Source organism: Octopus bimaculoides, chromosome 6 (genome assembly GCF_001194135.2).
Source record: "Octopus bimaculoides isolate UCB-OBI-ISO-001 chromosome 6, ASM119413v2, whole genome shotgun sequence".
In the NCBI taxonomy this organism is placed as follows: domain Eukaryota; kingdom Metazoa; phylum Mollusca; class Cephalopoda; order Octopoda; family Octopodidae; genus Octopus; species Octopus bimaculoides.
The window spans coordinates 22,398,773-22,406,955 of record NC_068986.1 but is presented as its reverse complement, the minus strand read 5'-3'; the positions used below and the strand labels follow the sequence as shown (position 1 = coordinate 22,406,955).

Sequence of the window (8,183 nt, the reverse complement as noted above, 5' to 3'; positions counted from 1 at the left end):
CTGGATGCCCTTCCTAACACCAACCACTCTGAGAGTATAGTGGGTGCTTTTTACATACCACTGGCATGCAGGCCAGTCAGGCAGTGCTGGCATCGACCATGCTCAAATGGTGCTTTTTATGTGCTACTGACACAGGAGTCAAAGGTACTCAACTTAAGACCCCACTCAATGTTCCCCAACCATTTGGAATCTTCATTCCTCACATTTTCCACAACATTCTGACAGTATTTCTATACTGTTTTAGGACATTTTTAATGGCCTCTTTTCATGAACTGTACAATAATAAATTAAAGATGATTCATTTTTCAAGCATCTTTGATATATAACTATTTAGCAATTGTAGAATTCCTGAAAATTCCATGGTTTATATGTGTCTGAATGCATGCTATTAGAAATAAGTGTTTTTATAAGCATAAAAACAATGAACATTAATTGAATGAAGGGGCTCAATACATGTATGAAATTTAATATTTATTAGAATTGTAGTGACAATGACTTCAAAGTTTCACCAGTCATGGCTTATTCAAACAAGATACTTAGCAGATTTCTGAAACACTTGGCTTGAACAGTATTCTTCCCTCCATATTAGCTGTTAGTGTTCAACTTTACTGTTCATGTAAAAAGATCAGAGTCACCAGGAAACTTGTATAGTTTGAGTTTTGTTGGAAAATTCATAGAACTGATTTTACATAGGATGACAGATAAAGCTAGGCCAAGACTTATTTTGATCCCTTTTACTGAGCTACCATCTTTGCTCCCAGTGGAGCCAAAGCATTTAACCCTTTAGCAGTTAAACTGGCCATATCCAGCCTAAATATTCTACCTGTTTATGTTCAAACCAGCCAGATTCGACTTGTCACAGATACCCTACAATGTCGTTTTAAAAATAAACAATCACATCATCAAAATCCACAAGATAATACATGATTAATTGAAAACAATGTGAATAAATAAGCATTGCATTTGACAGGATAATCTGAATGCTAAAGGGTTAAAGTTGGTTACTTCTTCAGGTTGCTGAATGGACAAAATTCTTCATGATGTTGTTAGTTGTATTGTGATTATGGTTATTGATCAGGATCATAGTCTTTTCAGAAGTGACTTCCAGCTATACACTTCAGACACTCTTTGTAGTCTGTTGGTGAGTTCTTGAAGTTCTGCTTCATTGCCTCCCATTAAGTCAATATTCTCAGCAAAAAGTGGGTTGGTAGGGGACATCTTCCAATGGAAATAGAGGTGTGGAAATCACAGAGTGCTTCTTGCATGTGATGTTTTTTTCTAAAAGATGCTGAAAAACACAGTGGAGGAGAGAATGCTTTAATAAACTCCTACTGTTGTCCCGAGGAAATTTACAATGTTGTCACTGAGAACTGCACTGTTTGAATTTTTATGCAGTACTTAAACCCCATTGATAAGGTTAATGTCAAAATTGAAATCCTTCCATATTTTCCACAAAAACGCCCAATGATGTGGTAGAGGTCACATTGGTGTGGTTATTGGATTTGATGTATTTCCTTTTGATCTGAATCCTGCATGATATGTAAGGATTCTTTTCACCTTCCACTTAAGTCTGTTTAGAACTCTTGACATTACAGGGGTGACTAATCAAACTGGTAGTTATGTGATTCTAGCAGTCTTAAGTTTCCTTTCTTGTGAAAAGGTATCACAAAAAATTGAATCCATTCTTTCAGCCACAGTTTTTTTCTCCTAAATCCTTTGGCAGATGGCTATCAGTGCCTTGAGTTGTTCTAGTCCCTCATGTCACAGGAGTTCTGCTGGATTTTCCCTTCTTTGAGCATTCACACCATTTCTTCAATTCTTTCTTGGAATACTTGAGCATCTCCAAGTTCTATGTTGTTACTAGGGACACTGTTCAGAATGTTGGTACCATAACTGAATTTACAAAGTTCCTTGAAATACTCAGACCATCTGATAATAACTCCCATTTGCAAGGAGTGTGTCGTTTTTGTCCACAATGACTGTAAACTATGGGAAACTTTATTTTTTGTATAATTTTTATCTCAAAAGCTGCCTTTCTTTTGCCTTATCTCAGATTCAACTTTATTTCCCTTGGCTTCCATCATTTACTTTTTCTATCTTATTCACAGTACTTTACTGTGGAATTGCTTCAGGATTTGCTACTTTGATCTTCTTTAGGTCCTGTCTAGTATTACATACGTCCAAGATGTCATCAGTAACTTATGTTTTTTTTTCCTCCTTTTCCCAAATACTTCTAAAGCTGATTCATGAAATATTTCCTTTATCCTGTCAGTCAGAAAGATGATATTTTCTGTAAGTTGAAGACTACAAACCTGCCATCCTATTTGGCCTCAAAAACTGCTACAATCTCTGGATCTTTCAGTTTGTCTATACCATATTTTATACAAAGGGTTCTTTGCTTATAAATCTTTGTTTGCTTGAACTTGATTGTCATCAATACTATGCTGTGAAACCTATTGACATCTACACAAGGTAAAATTTTGATTTAAGCTTTAACGCCAGGCTTAAAAATTTTGAGAGGTGAGGGTGAAGTCAGTCAGGTTATGAGTTTAACTGTTCTCCAGGAGGTCTTGTGTGGGAACAGTATGTTAGTTAGCATATACTAATGGTGCAGTCAACAGTCCTGAAATGCCCCATAGTCCACACCCACTGGTAATGTGTATCTGAGCCTATTTTGGTAATTCAGGTGCCCAAGACAATAAGGGCACCTTTCTTTGTTAACAGTCTTGTTAACTTTTTCTAGGCCCTTATAAAACTCCTCAACTGCATCACCATCATATTCAAGTATTCCAGCACAGACTTGAGTAATGTTCTGCAGTCTTGCAGCAATACATTTGGCGAAGAGCCTACCAAATATTGATGATTGAATTCACTCTGCTTGCATTCATGATGTCCACTCCATGTTGTTGTTTGGTGTCATCTCCACTATACCACAATTGTCTTCAACGGTATCATTTCTTCAAATTCAGTCAATCTGACTTCAGTCAACCCTATTTCCCTAAGATTCACATGTGTATATTACACTAGTTTATGAATAAGTCCTTCTCTACACATATATGGGGTGCAAAGATGTCTTATGTTCCAAAATCAATGTTTTGTAACTGTCCATCCAGATGTAGAATTGTCACCTCCACCCTGGAGACAAACAGAAGAGAGCACAATCGTTGGTTTTCCTGTCCTTAACCTATGCAGCATATTATTTCTTGACTTTTTGTCCATCATGGCATTTCAGAAGGCTAGAGAAATGCTAGGTGATCCGAGTCCCTCACTAAGCTTGGCCTGCCAAGTAGAAGCAGTTATCAGGATGAGACTAAGAAAATCTCTTGCAGCCAGAAATGTAAGTTAGACAAGAGCTAGAGTACCTCTCCATGGGAAAAATATTGTTGCCAGTCAGCAGTATTTTTACAATATATATATGTATGTATACACATATGCATATACATACATGTATATATATATATATATATATATTTGTGAATAACTTTTTCTCATGAATTATTTGCTCTGTATTGAAATTATATATATATATATATATATATATATATATATATTGATGGTTGGCTAGTCATGACCAAGGAAGACTATCATTGACCATTGCCCATGCAATATGCCAGTAATGTCCATGCATGAGGTTATCACATCAGTAGTCAGCTTCACCCAGGGTTGTGTACACACCTTCTGAGCTAACTGTGGTACTCTCCTACTCAACAGAGAAGCAGATAGTTGCCTCACCAACAATTGCACGACCTAAGATTTTAGATCCAATAAAGCTTGCACAGCACTTTACAGACCCTCTCCACCCTATTGATATGATACAAAGATAAGCCAGGGAAAGATATCCAGTGTTAATATGAGTTACAGAATGTGGGGGCACCATGATCTTAAGCATACACAAAAAATTCAAAAAATGTTCAATGCCAATCCCTGCAAATCTGATTTTGTGTCAGATAGCTTGTGAGGTTTTTCATGTGTGCTACTGGTAACATGGAACCCAGTACAACTTGTTGCATGGTCAGGTTGCTGCTGACTAAACTAGCACTTTCACCAGGCTTGCTTGGTGAGGAGAGTTGCTAGAAACCCAGTAGGACAAAAAATAAGACATGTCAAAAGATCGATGAACTTAGTTGTAAATTCAGTAACTATCTAGCAATAGGATGGGCCCTCAGAAATTCTGGGTTGGTATCCAACATGCCAGAAGACCACTAGGAGTGAGGCTTTTTGTTAAAGGACATCTCTAGGTGAAGGTTACATATACAAGAGAGTGCTGAAAAGTTACTGGCTTTAGGTAAAAGAAAATAAGGAGGATCAGTTAATTATGATCAAATGAACTATAATTCAGCATATTTCCCTGTAAAGAACTCAGAAGGTTGGGCCTCCAATCAAACCTTTCGCAATACCCTTAAAGCCAGGAACTTTCCAGCACTCCCTTGTATATATATATAGAGAGAGAGATTATACATAGGTATACATATATCAGTGACAAAGAATTCATGCCATCCAATTCCTTTCTGTTCTTGACGATTGCCAGGGTTATTTCAACATTTCTAGGAAACTTATTGATAAAGCAGCTGATACGAGAATATAATATTGTATTTTATTAATAATAATATTAATATTTTTTTCTACTATAGGCACAAGGCTTGAAATTTGGCAGGAGGTGCTAGTTGGTTACATCAACTCTCAGTTTTCGGCTAGTATATATTTTATTAACTCCGAATGGGTGAAAGATAAAGTCGATCTCAGTAGAATTTGAACTTAGAAAGTAAGGACAGACAAAATACTACTAAGCATTTTGCCTGACAAGCTGACGATTCTACCAGCTCAAAGATATTCTTACGTATTCTATTTCTCTTTTTTTGTTCCACCAAAACTATTGTGCATTCTTTAATTGATGAGTTATATCTACACAAACTCAAGCTCTGCTATCCAGCATGGAACAATATATGCATATATACGTAATTACACACTCACAAGTATCCATACATAAACATGTACATAAACATATCTACATTTACTTCTACTTAAAAATAACGTCTACATACAAATATGTATATATGATTACACACGCCCACATACATATACACATATACGAGGGGGTGCTGAATAGTTCCTGGCTTTGGGTGAAAGAAAATACAGGTGGATCAGTTAATTATGATTTTATTCAATGAATTCCCCTCTCAGATTCATACACTTATTGCAGTTTTTCTAAGCTCTGTAAAAAAACTCAGAAGGCTGGGTCTCCAAGCAGGTCTTTCGCTACACCCTTAAAACCAGGAACTTTTCAATACCCACTTGTATATACATACGAGTATATATAGATTATATGAGCAAAAAAAAGAGAAGTTCACCCATACATATATGTATGCACTCATACACATATATACATGCGTGTGCATGTGTGACTGAGTTATTATTTTAAAGTAAGTGTAACAACGGAACGTTTAGTAATAGGGAGGTTGAATACTGAGGGTAAAGACAAATTTACTGTAAAATTCGTGTTGACTGGGACTCTGTCACCTGACGGTTTATTCAACCAGCGTGATTGTTTTAGCCGTCAGGTGAAACTTACAGTCGCAATCACACACACACATAAACTTATCTTTTATATTTCGAGTTAAATTATTTAAATGGATGCTTTCCATAGAGATTAAGAAGCAGAAGGACGTAGGACACAACCTCCAACTCCATAACTTTGTATTTTTTATTCGTAAATAATCACTGATTCAATCTGTTTCATTAAACATTATTTAGATATATTTTTAATTCAATCTTTAGCAAAATTTATTTTTAACACTAACTTTTAACAATTATTAAATTAATACCAAGCAAAAAGTTTGCTTATATTTCAAAAACGGAAGTTATTCAATAATGAAAGTAAAATAAACAGAGGGGCCGACATTGCACTGCTGTCGTAAATATTGAAATCGAAAGAATCGAACTGAAAACCTTATTTGATAACACATTTTTACAATTTCATTATTGGCCTTGTGCCAAAATTTGACAGAATTATTATACCAAACAGATTTATAAAAAGACGAGGAAGAGACAAATATTGTTTTTATATCGACATTACACCTTGAAATATGGAATAGGTGAAATTGTGACTGTCACGTTTATAGCTTCGAGAGTAAACAGTAATCCTAGGGATCAATCATCTCTCTCTCTCTCTCTCCTCTACGCCTAACTCGTTGCTTTTAAACATAGCAACCTTTTTAAGACATCGATGACATAGCCCTCTTTTATTTTCTGAACAGACATCAACAGCTCACACTAAACCTGTCAGTAGAATCCTCAAACAAGTGAGGATTTAACAGAACGTGTTTTTTTGCAGCCACTTGGCTGAAACACATAAATAAATAAATATATATATATATTGTAATCGACTCTAAAAGATTATACCCATCTAAAATGAAATAAATCAACCAACACGTTCATCTATCCCTTTCTATTCATGAACTAAAAACTCAATTTAATTCATGACACTTCTTACAAATGTTAGTCCTGACCGATTGAGATCCTCTCATATATTTCATATGACTAATATCGCGTTGCAAAATCTGGGTTTTCTCTTTGGAACCTGAGAAGAATTTCTTCAGAGCTGACAATCCTTTACAAAGCCTGAATATGCACAGCACGAAAGTGCAGCTCACTCATACGGGACAGTCCCTACCACACACACACACATTCTCAGATACACCGAGCCGGATAAGAAAGTGTTTGTCTGTGGTTTTGAATAAAATTCCCATTATCCATTTAATATATTTAGATTTACAGAGAAGAAACGAGAATGTGTCACATTCATAATTTCTTTGACAAATTGTGACTGTTTATTTTTAGATTAGCGCGGTTCTCTGAATTTAGATAGAAGCGTGGAGAATATGTGATTTTATGCCTTTACTCACATAAATAGAATCAAGTCTGAATTATAAGGGATATAAAAAAAATGAGTTATGAAGAAATAAATCGGATACAGTTGCAACACATGCTTAAGCAAAGTGATCACTGAAACCATGATTTTTAACTCATCAAAACAAAACTAAATTGAATATCCGGAATTCATTTGCAAATGCAAGTTCAATGGTATAGATGTCATTGCATGTAGATGTGTTCTTTAAACACCTGCACCATTTAAAAATAGCAACAACCAACATTTACGCAACTAGCTTGTAAGTGTTTTAAGCAGCTAGAAGAAAATATCTATACACACGTTGACGGTACGGCTGACACACGAATTCTCTCACCCACACAGACATTCTTCTAATGTTCTCTCACACGCACTCTTCTTCACAATACACATTTTTTCTCATTCACACACACACCTCGCTTTTCATATTTTCTCTATCACTTTATCTCACCAACTCACACACACAGGCACAGATGGTAATTTTACGTCTTTAGTGTGAGCTAAGCTGCATTGGAATCCTCACAAGTGTTTCACCAATAATCGCTGAAAGCAAGCAATCAATCAGTTTAACTTTAAAAAAGATTTTGATTTGTTACAATAATATAATTAATATAATAAGTTAATTACCATGAGTAGTTCTGTCATCCATTTTATGTCTTCTTCGTTCTGTTAGCTGTTAAATCCGAAAATAAAGACAGAAGAGAGGAAGAAGAGAAAAAAAAAGGTTACGATGCTTCGTTAATAAGATGTCATAGCAGACATCGTATCTGTAAATCTCTTGACTTCTAAATAAGTCAGGTTATTGTATAGGAAAATTAGAGAAAGACACAAAGATAAATGGATGAATATAAATAAATAGAGAGAGAGAGCGCGAGAAAGTGATAGTAAAAGATTCTGTTGAATAATTTCCAGCAGGGAGCAAAGGACATTCAAAAGCACCTGTCTACAGGAAGACGGCTGGATCCATATGTTACTGTTTACTACGTAGACTACAGCTGAGATCGGAACTCTCACTCTTCCTTTTTCCCCCTCCCTCTCTACTCTCTACATTACATCCTCTCTCTCGTTTTCCTCCACCCTTTTCCCGTTTCACATATATCCATAGGCGCGTGTTTAATTATTTGAATTATAATAAAAAAACATCAAATACATTTTTATTAAAAAATAAAACTATATATATATATATATATATACTTTATTTAAAAGCAGCAGAAATATAACCAAAAAACCGTTACTCTGAGTTTCACGTTCCCGAAACTCAGAGTAACGGTTTTTTTTT

General features: G+C 35.4%; 1 protein-coding gene across 2 annotated transcripts in view; it reads right to left on the bottom strand.

The window, feature by feature from the left end:
• LOC106878026 (zinc finger CCHC domain-containing protein 2) overlaps window positions 1–7,911 on the bottom strand; it is a 153,269-nt gene extending 145,358 nt beyond the window's left edge. For both annotated transcript variants that reach the window (XM_052968640.1, XM_052968639.1), the window contains exon 1: window positions 7,532–7,911. The gene's annotated coding sequence lies outside the window, so the exon portion shown is untranslated. The remainder of the gene's footprint in view (window positions 1–7,531) is intronic.
• Window positions 7,912–8,183: the final 272 nt, after the last annotated feature.